This window comes from Macaca mulatta, chromosome 17 (genome assembly GCF_049350105.2).
Source record: "Macaca mulatta isolate MMU2019108-1 chromosome 17, T2T-MMU8v2.0, whole genome shotgun sequence".
In the NCBI taxonomy this organism is placed as follows: domain Eukaryota; kingdom Metazoa; phylum Chordata; class Mammalia; order Primates; family Cercopithecidae; genus Macaca; species Macaca mulatta.
The window spans coordinates 91840902-91849986 of NC_133422.1; the positions used below are offsets into that span (position 1 = coordinate 91840902).

Here is a 9085-nt window from a genome sequence, read left to right on the forward strand (position 1 = left end):
ATGTTCTTGCCCTCCCCTCCTCTTATCAGTTTGAATCGATGCGTCATGAACTCAGTGATTTCCTCTTCGCAGCCTGCTCTGGATGCAGTCTGGTGTTACATAACCGGCTGGCTGAGGACGCAGGTCCCCTGGGCGCTGCCGGTGCGCTGTGACCAGACAGGCGGGCGCTGGGGGGCCTTCCGTCCAGCAGAGGGCGGCAGAGGACGCCCGGCGCGGCCCTGCGGGCAAGCAGCAAGCTACTGCGTTCCCTTCGGCAAGGCCTAAGGAGCTCTTCCCTGCACCTTGTTCTTTTCGATAGAAGCATTTTTCCTGCCTCACTTAGGTGAGGACACAGTGTTTTGGCAACTGCCATGTGTCCACATTTTTGTTAGTTTTTGCTTTGTTTGGTTCTGGTTTGCTTGAGGGGCGCTCTTGCCATTTGCTAAGCATCTCTGCCCTGTGGTCATCTGGCAGTTTGATGTCTCCAGCGCCCCAAAGGGAGTCATTTTTATTCCCAATTTACAGATGATGACGGCGCTATTCAGATACGTTTAGTGACGTGGCAGAAGCAGATGCCATTTCTAAACCAAGGACGGGGCTGGGATGAGGAAAGGGAGGTATTTAATTTGACCGTTTCTGCCTCCTTCTGTCAGACATATTCGACAGGATTTATTCAGTGCTTGAGGTAAGTCAGGCATTTTTATAAATGCCTGGGAACACGAAACAAAAAGTAGGTGGCAAAGCTTCGATTTAATTGGAAAGACTGCATAACTTTTTGCACCTCTGAACGACTGGTCTGGGAGGAGATGGAGGCTGGGCTTCCTGCAGTGTAGACGGGGTCTGTTACACCCGCTCCCTCCCAGAACTGCTGGATCCCAATCTGCAGTTTCACAAGCCCCCAGGTGACTTATCCACGCACTTTCAAGTGTGAGATGGGCAGCTCTGGAGGGCACCCAGGAGCTCCGTTCAAATATTTGGAAGACCAACATTTGAAAGAGTAAGTGTATTTGTTTTGCTTTGCTCTAAAAGGTAGGTTTAAGTTTAATTAACATAAGCCACAAGAAAACAAGATTTCCAAATCCTGTACTCAACAGGGGATTTGGAGTTGGGCCTTCTCCCAAACCTTACTGGCTTGTTACTAGTCGCCAGGTGAGCTGAAGCTGGAGGAACTCGGCGAAACTTCGTCTCTCTGCTTCTTATGACTCCTAAGATGGGAATGTTGTTCTCTAGCCCTCACTGGGTGACTGCTGTTGGCTTTTTCCCATCTAATGAGATAGGAAATTTGAAAGTTGTAATTATTAACTGCCCGGGTCCGAGGTAGAGCGCTTTGCTCTGTGAGGTAGGTAGTGGCTTGTCACACATTGAGGGACAGTGCAAATGGAGGTGGGGATGTGTATTTGGGGCTCCTGTGAAATTCAGTATGGTTGGGGCATGTAGTGGGGATGGAGGTGGAGGTGGAGGTGAAGAATACGAGAGCTGATGGCAAAATTAGGACTAGAACCCAGAAATTCACTCATTTCATAGTTATTGTGTTAGAAGTGAGAGCAGAGCAGCCCCACCAGGCCCCACCCTTAGTTTGGCTTTTTTTTTTTTTAATTAATTTTTTTTTTTTTTTTTTACCCCATTAGAGACAGGGGCTTGCTCTGTCGTCCCGGCTAGAGTGCAGTGGTGCCATCATAGCTCACTGTAGCCTTGAAACCTGCCCCCCAGGCTCAAAGTGTGAGCCACTGCACCTGGTCTGACTCTTTAAAACTAATGGTAGGTGATATGTGCTTAGCTGGGAGCATCACAGACCACCTACCAGGGGTGTCCAATCTTTTGGCTTCCCTGGGCCGCATTGGAAGAGGAAGAATTGTCTTGAACTACACATAAAATACACTAACACTAACAATAGCTGACACATTTTTAAAAATCACCAAAAAAATTCATGATGTTTTAAGAAAGTTTAAGAATTTGTGTTGGGCTGCATTCAAGCTGTCCTGGGCCACATGCCGCCCGTGGGCTGCAGGTTGGAAAAGCTTGACCTGGATTCTTCTAGCTAATTGTGAGTATAGGAGAAGGCCTTCTGTTTACTGCTTCTGGAGGCCTCTGCATCTGTGCAATTAGGAACAAGTGGAAACAATGAGGAGGGGAGCGTAAGAATAGCTTGGCTGTGACCACTGGAACCCAAAGCAGCGCTTGTCTTGTCAGCATTGTGTTATCAATCAGGAAAGCAGCCGTGGCTTCTCCCGCGAGGCAGGTGCCGAGACGAGGAAGCCTGAAGCTCTGGGGCCCTGCCAGGTCCTCTCAGTGCAGGAAGGCAGAGAGGAGTGTGAGGAGAGGCACATGGCCGGCACGCAGGAGGCCCTCTGTGCATGTCTGTGGAATGGGCCCCTGGAGGAGCCACTAAGCAGCCGGAAACCAACCACCGGCTTATTCTCACCCCTGGACTCCTCCATCCACTCACCCTTCAGAGAGCCCAAAACAAAGACAAAACTGGCGCCAACTTCAAAAAGGTCAGGTCTAGTTTAGATCTTGGTCTGACTTGAACGGCATCTCTTAAATACTGAGTTAATTAAAGAAAGGGCGCAATCTACAGCAACCCATTCTATCAAGTTCTGCCTCAGAGAACGTCCATTAGCCTGACATGGGATGTTTCCTTAGTGTCGTCATTACCTGTTGCTGGGGCCTCCAGACAAACTCAGCGCCACAGTCACTCCACGTTCGAGCTCTGTTTTGTAAGCCATCTAGCACTTTGCTTCCAAGGGTGGAAGGCTGGAGTGGCAGAGGAGCTGAGAAATGTAATATCAGCCGGAAAAGAATGCAGATTGGAACCTGAACCATCTTCGGCTTACATAGTCTTGCTTGAAACAACGTGGTCATCTATCTCGAAGGATGTTTGTCCTACTCAGACAGTTTCTTCCTAAGCTAGGGCAAGACTTTCCCGCTCCCCTCCTTTCTCCGCTTCTCTTCTTCCATCCCCTCAGCATTGAATCCTTCCAGTGCCCAGGAATTCCTCCAGATCGTATACGTTCCAGAAACAGGCAACCTCCTGCTCATTCAAGGAATGCTGGAATTCAATACTCTCTGCGCCACCTTTTTTTTTTTTTTTTTTTTTTTTTTGCCCTGAATGACTGAATGAGTGAATGAATGAATGAATGAATCACATAGAAGACACCTTGTGGTTTCAACTTAATTCTGAAAATACATTCAAATGTATTTTTGTGCTTTTTGCTGAATTTCTACCTGAAACAGATGCCCATCCTTTTCACACCATTGGCAGTTTCGTGTGATTTTATTTTTTCCCTTCCTCAGATTTCCTGGTTACTTTTTTTTCAAAACATGAAGCCCTAAAAAGAGTGTGGGATTTGAAATTGGGCTGCCTGCATGTTAGTCCCAGCCTTGCCCCCAACTCGCTGACAAACCCTGAGCACGCCACTCACCCTGTGAGCCTCAGTTTCCCCACCAGTGAACAGAGACCCAGCCAAGCTCCCGCGAATTCTGTGAGGATGTACAAAAAAGAGCTTTGAAAAGGTGGCATGCAGATGACTCTCTTTCTTTTCTTTTTCTTTTCTTTTCTTTTCTTTTCTCTCTCTCTCTCTCTTTCTTTCTTTCTTTCTTTCTTTCCTCTTTCTTTCTTTTCCTCTACTGTGTCATCTCCATTTGCTTTCTCTAATGTTCTTCTCTTTTCTCTCCTGAAAACTGGCATTTTAAAAACTGTTGCTGTTGCAATGAGTACTTGCCTTTTAAAAATCTTCAAGTTGCTAAGCAGCATCAGCGCCCCCCCGCTTCCCCTTTTGTGCAGCCTGGTTGCCATAGTATCATCTGAGCATGGTAACAAGAGGCAAAGAGCAATCATTTTTCACTAAATAGGGCTGGGCAGACAGATAAACATGCTGCAGTGTTTCCTTACAATCTGTCTCGAGGAATGGGGGACGCTAGTCTGTAGTACACAACTCTGTTGCTTTCATCAGCCGCTACCTTGGTTTCCTGTTGGCTGAGAGCTGCTCTCCTCACCTGTAACTCCTGGCATGTCATCCCTCCCCTGGCACAGCACTTCCTAAAAAAGGCTTTTGAAGGGATGCTGCTGCTACTCCCTTATTTGTAGCTATTTAGGGCTAAATGCAGACTCAGATCCTTCTCAGATAGTTGCTAAACATAGAGCATTGAGTGTGAATCAGTGCTGTGACTAAAGTTTCTTGTGTCGTAGCAGGTTTGGAGAAGATAATTAATAAACGTCATCAGAGTGACATCAAAGGGTGTTCTTCAAAAAATGGAAAAGATTAAGAGAGAGGTGAAAATAAAGAACCTACTTGGAATCTAACATGTATTTGAGAAATTTAAATCCAGATTCCTGTTCTTCAGCTCACGAGGTTAGATACATGATTAGCAGGTTATGAATGAAGCAGAGAGGCACAGGGGGAAGTGGTTTCCCCTTGGTCCATGTAGGCGGGGAATGTCCACAGGTATGGGTTGAGTCGTTAAAATACTGAGACATTTCCCCATGCACTGGGGCTGTTCTAGCTTACAGAGTGTCCTCTTACTGCCCGGCCACCCTCACTCTAACCCCAGGACCTAGGGGGTCCTCACAACCCAGTGTCTAAAGGGTTAAGGCTGGCATAGCATGGGGGTTCTCCAGGAGCCTGCAACACCCCCGCAACCCTAGATCTGAGGCCAGCAACTGTTCTGATTGGTCAGGGTCCCTGCCTTACTCTCTTGTTAAGTCTTAGGACTCTCAGCTCCTAAAGCTGCCCACGTGTACACCAAACCTTTTTCTAAATAAGTCCATTTTTCTTGTGGAAGCACAATTCACTCTTCCAGATTAAGCCATCAGCGGAGTGTGCCGCCCTCTGCAGACACGCAGCCTTCTTTGTGAAGACGTTCCCTTTGAACTGGGGTCGCAGGACCGAGATGAACAAGCACCGTCACCCGCACTCTCATGCTCGGCTGCCCCATGACAATGGCCCGCAACTGCCAGGCAGCTGCTTAAAACGGGGAACTCACTCCATGGCTTCAGGGGGCTGTGCGTGTCCATCCCCTGGGCTGATTCCCCACATCTTAAACATGTACGGCTCAGAGGGACCTACAAAGAGGCCTTTTCAGGCAAGGGCAGGGCTATCCCCAGACTCCTTTAAACAAATCAACTTCTCCCTCAAAGCGGAACCAAGTTTCCCCTTCCATGAGTTTTCCAGGACCTTTCCTATTCTTGCGTTTGACAGTTTCTGCCCTTCTTCCTTCCTGCTGGAAGCCACATCAGGGCTAATGAAATGTCTTGTCAGAGGAATTCTGGAACCCAGGAAGGGAAAGAAGAGATTCCACAATCTGCACTGGCCAGGCAGGAGCCTCCGACACCAGAGGCAGACGGAATCCATCCAGCGTTTCTCAGAAGGAACAGCAGCTGCCTCCCTTGGTTACCCCACCCAGGGTCTGCTGAGCCTTGCTCAAGGAAAGTGCTCTGGGATGTCTAAGGAATGCCTCGTGGAAGCCTGATTTGCTTTTGTCTGGACTCCAGAGGATGCAGAGGTTAGCTGTCAGAGTGCCCTGTAGATGTGTCCTTCTGAATCCCAGCTTTCTCGACTCACCCACCTTCTTCCTCTATTTGGACTCTGTGGTCAAATGAGAAAGGTTTCCCTGTCCATGTGAGTGGTACCTACCACACCCTCCTTAGCATATTGACTGGTAGGTCCCTTGTCTATAGCCTTGTCTGACTGCATAACAAAGCTGTGTTTCCCAAAAACTCCTTCCCCCTTTCCAGATTCTACAAACCTCCATGCTATCCCTAACTTGGCCGTGCCTAGAAGGCCATTGGTCAGAGCTTCACAGGGCTTTGGCTGTTTGCTGGCCAAGTTATTTTTGGATTCAGTCCCAGTGGTATGCTGATAAATGTTTTATAACTGACTTTCAGGAGGTATTGGTGGGGGCAGCAAAAAACAGAGAAGAAAAGCCTTGATTTGTGGCATCTGGAGATTTCTTTTTTCTTTCTTTTTTTTCTTAGATGGAGTATCTCTCTTGTTGCCCAGGCTGGAGTACAATGGCACAATCTCGGCTCACCACAACCTCCTCCTCCTGGGTTCAAGCGAGCCTCAGCCTCCTGAATAGCTGGGATTACAGGCATCCACCACCATGCCTGGCTAATTTTGTACTTTTAGTAGAGACGGGATTTCTCCATGTTGGTCAGGCTGGACTTGAACTCCCAACCTCAGGTGATCTGCCCTCCTCGGCTTCCCAAAGTGCTGGGATTACAAGCGTGAGCCATCACACCTGGCCGCATCTGGCAATTTCTATGGTGGAAAAACTCCCACCATGGTCAACAATAAACTACCAACCTGAAGTCAGTGAATGCTGGACTGGGGGGAGATGTGGCCAGCTGGTTCTTGTGAGCTGGTGCGAGCTGGCTCTAGCACACCACTGAAGCAAACCCTTCTTCACGGGAATGTGACTATCCATCTTTTTTCATGTTTTCTTCCCGTACCTTGTTTCCAACTAACATCTGTCAGGCATGCCAATTATTTCAGCCAGTGGTTTCCAATCTGTTTGTGGCCAAAAGTCCTAATGTTTATATAAATAAACGAAGTACATAAATGCAACAGCAGCCTGGTTGGGAAATTGGGTAACTTTCTAGGCCCCACACTGTCCTAGAACCGGGGAGAACACTAGGAATCACCACTTTAGGGTATTTTCCTCCGCTCATTGATGACTTGAAACAATCCCGATTTCTGTGGCATATATGACATAGCTCTTGACCCATGATTGTTCTGTTGAAGTCTTTGGCATAGTTGAAATGAGCAATATTGTGGATTTAGTTGGAACCATTTGTAACACGCATTGTTTTTGGCCAGGAGGGGTTCTCCGGAGCTTCATTAATCAACATAACAATGATGACCTTATATGCACTGCAGGACAGGCAGTTACAGTTGCTCCACCAGGACGCCTAATTTAAGTGTTTGTCTACAGCTCTGAATGTTCTCTGGCTTCAGCTGTCTACCAAAAACTGAGAGCTATGAGTCACACCACTTAGCTGGCTGCAGGTTTCCAGTCCTGCTTTTTTTCTCAGTCAATACCTTTCTCTCTCTCTTGTTTTCTATCTCTGTGTTTGGTATTATTTCATGTTAATTCAGATAGCCCTAAAAGATTTTTTAGTATATTTCCCCTCCAACAGAGTACTTCCATTTTTATTAATCTGTTTTATGATGTAAATCAAAGTTTAATGGGAATGCACCATTTAATGCATTCCTTTCATTTTTGATGGGAGGAATAGGCTTGGAATTTCCTGAGGCTTCAACAATGAAGTTATTAATAGAGAAATAAAATAAAAATTATAAAGCAGGAAGGGGGCCTATAAAGAAAGACAGAAGACAGAGTTGCAGAAAGGTTCTCCCAATCTATGAACCCTTGATATCTCTCTGACCCATCGCTGCATTATGTAGGATCCAAAGGTTCTTCTTGTTCCAGTTCTTCAAGGCCATGTTCTTAACTCTGAGAGCAGTTGTAACTGGGACATATCAATGTTTGGGACTGTCTTCAGGCTAAGTGTGACTTAAGTGGCCTTCCCAGTCTCCCACACTGTAGGGAGGTACTCACATGCAAAAGCTTAATAGGCTTTACCTTTATGCTAACAGTGTGAAGTGCTAATAGTTGGATTTCAGACCTCAAACTGTTTTAGGACATAGAATGAGGAAACAACTTCTCTAGATGGATGGCCTGTATCAGTGCCTCCACAATCATACTTGTAGGTCATTGTTACTTCCGTTTGCATGTGTGGTCAGCCGTGTTGGTCCATCAGGAATGCAGAAGGCCAATCTGCCCCACATCTCCATTGTTGCTGGACTTCTCCATTTAGACATCCCGATGGGCTTCACACAGAACCTATCCAAAGCAGAACCACACAAGTTCAAGTTGTATTCCATGCTCCACATCTCAGTGAGCAGGGGTTACTCAGGGTTTCCCAGACCACAGGTTGGTGAGTCCCATTTGGACTCCTCTCTACCTGCTCTCCATTCAGTTGTCAAGTTCTATCAACTTCTTTTTCAATTTCCTTTCACATTTCTCTTTCTTTCTAGCTCCAACACTATTGCTTTAATTCAGGCTACTTTAATTTTTTCCTAGTCTGGAAGAATGTTTTATTCACAGAACATTTTCAATAACTATCAGTTAAATGGCTGGGCTTCCTTTTAACTGGCAATCCTGCCTCCCAGACAATTGTGCTATGTGCCTTTCATTTATACCCCATGCTTTAATGCAAGTTCTAGAACATAAAGTGGATCATGTTGCTCTTGGAGGTAGTAGCACTGCACACACCATACACCCCATCTTGCTTGTCTTACCCAACATTGTCTCACCTGCTCTTCAGTCTGTCCTTCCAAGCATTTATGTAGCATCTGTTGCTTCCGCAGGATCTACTGGACTTCGTTCCTCAGTGTTCATCCCACGCCCCAGCCTTACCAAATTCCCGTTTCGATCTGACCCATTTCAGGGAGTTATTTTAGTATCACATCTTTACCTCCACTCAGGATATTACTATTGTTTTTTACTTAGGCCTTGTGCCAGATTATCTCTTTCCCCCTTTCTGTGTTCTGGATCACAGGGGCTTCAAAGCCTGGGAACTACATTTCCCCCAGAAGCCACCTTCATTTCTGTGAATAGGAAGATCTTCAGTGAAATTCAGAGGTAGAAGGGAAGGAGACAGAAGTATTGCTCCTGTGGCAGCAATAGGCAGGTTTAGGGACTTTTGCAGATGGCCTATGTGAGATTTGATCATGACTTCCAGGAGTCCCTTTGTAAATCACCTGTAGGACTGTTGCAGGCATCTGAGATCTTGATTAAAGTTTCCTGCAATTCCTGAACTTCCTGATTTCCTAAATTCTTTTTTAATATTTTTACTTTTTAATTATTAGTTGACAAATTATAGTTGTAAGTTTTCTTAAATTCTAAAAGCAGCTCTTACTGACCTTTGTTCCCTTCGCCTCCCAAAGGTCTTGTGAACCTTAAACTCCCTGCATCAAATCTTTTCTGCTGGAAATATCTGCAGTGGTTTCTCCTTTCTCGACCAAACCTTGACTACCACAAATCAGGCAGCCAATGATTTGGAAATGATTTTAAGCCAAGTCTCAGCTTCAAGCTTGCTAAG

General features: G+C 46.2%; 1 long non-coding RNA gene across 1 annotated transcript; it reads left to right on the plus strand.

The window, feature by feature from the left end:
* The first annotated feature begins 3056 nt into the window (after positions 1–3056).
* On the plus strand, positions 3057–6545 carry LOC144336169 (uncharacterized). Its single transcript, XR_013407691.1, has 2 exons — positions 3057–5481; positions 5954–6545. It is a non-coding gene; the product is annotated as an uncharacterized LOC144336169 (long non-coding RNA).
* The last annotated feature ends 2540 nt before the right edge of the window (positions 6546–9085 follow it).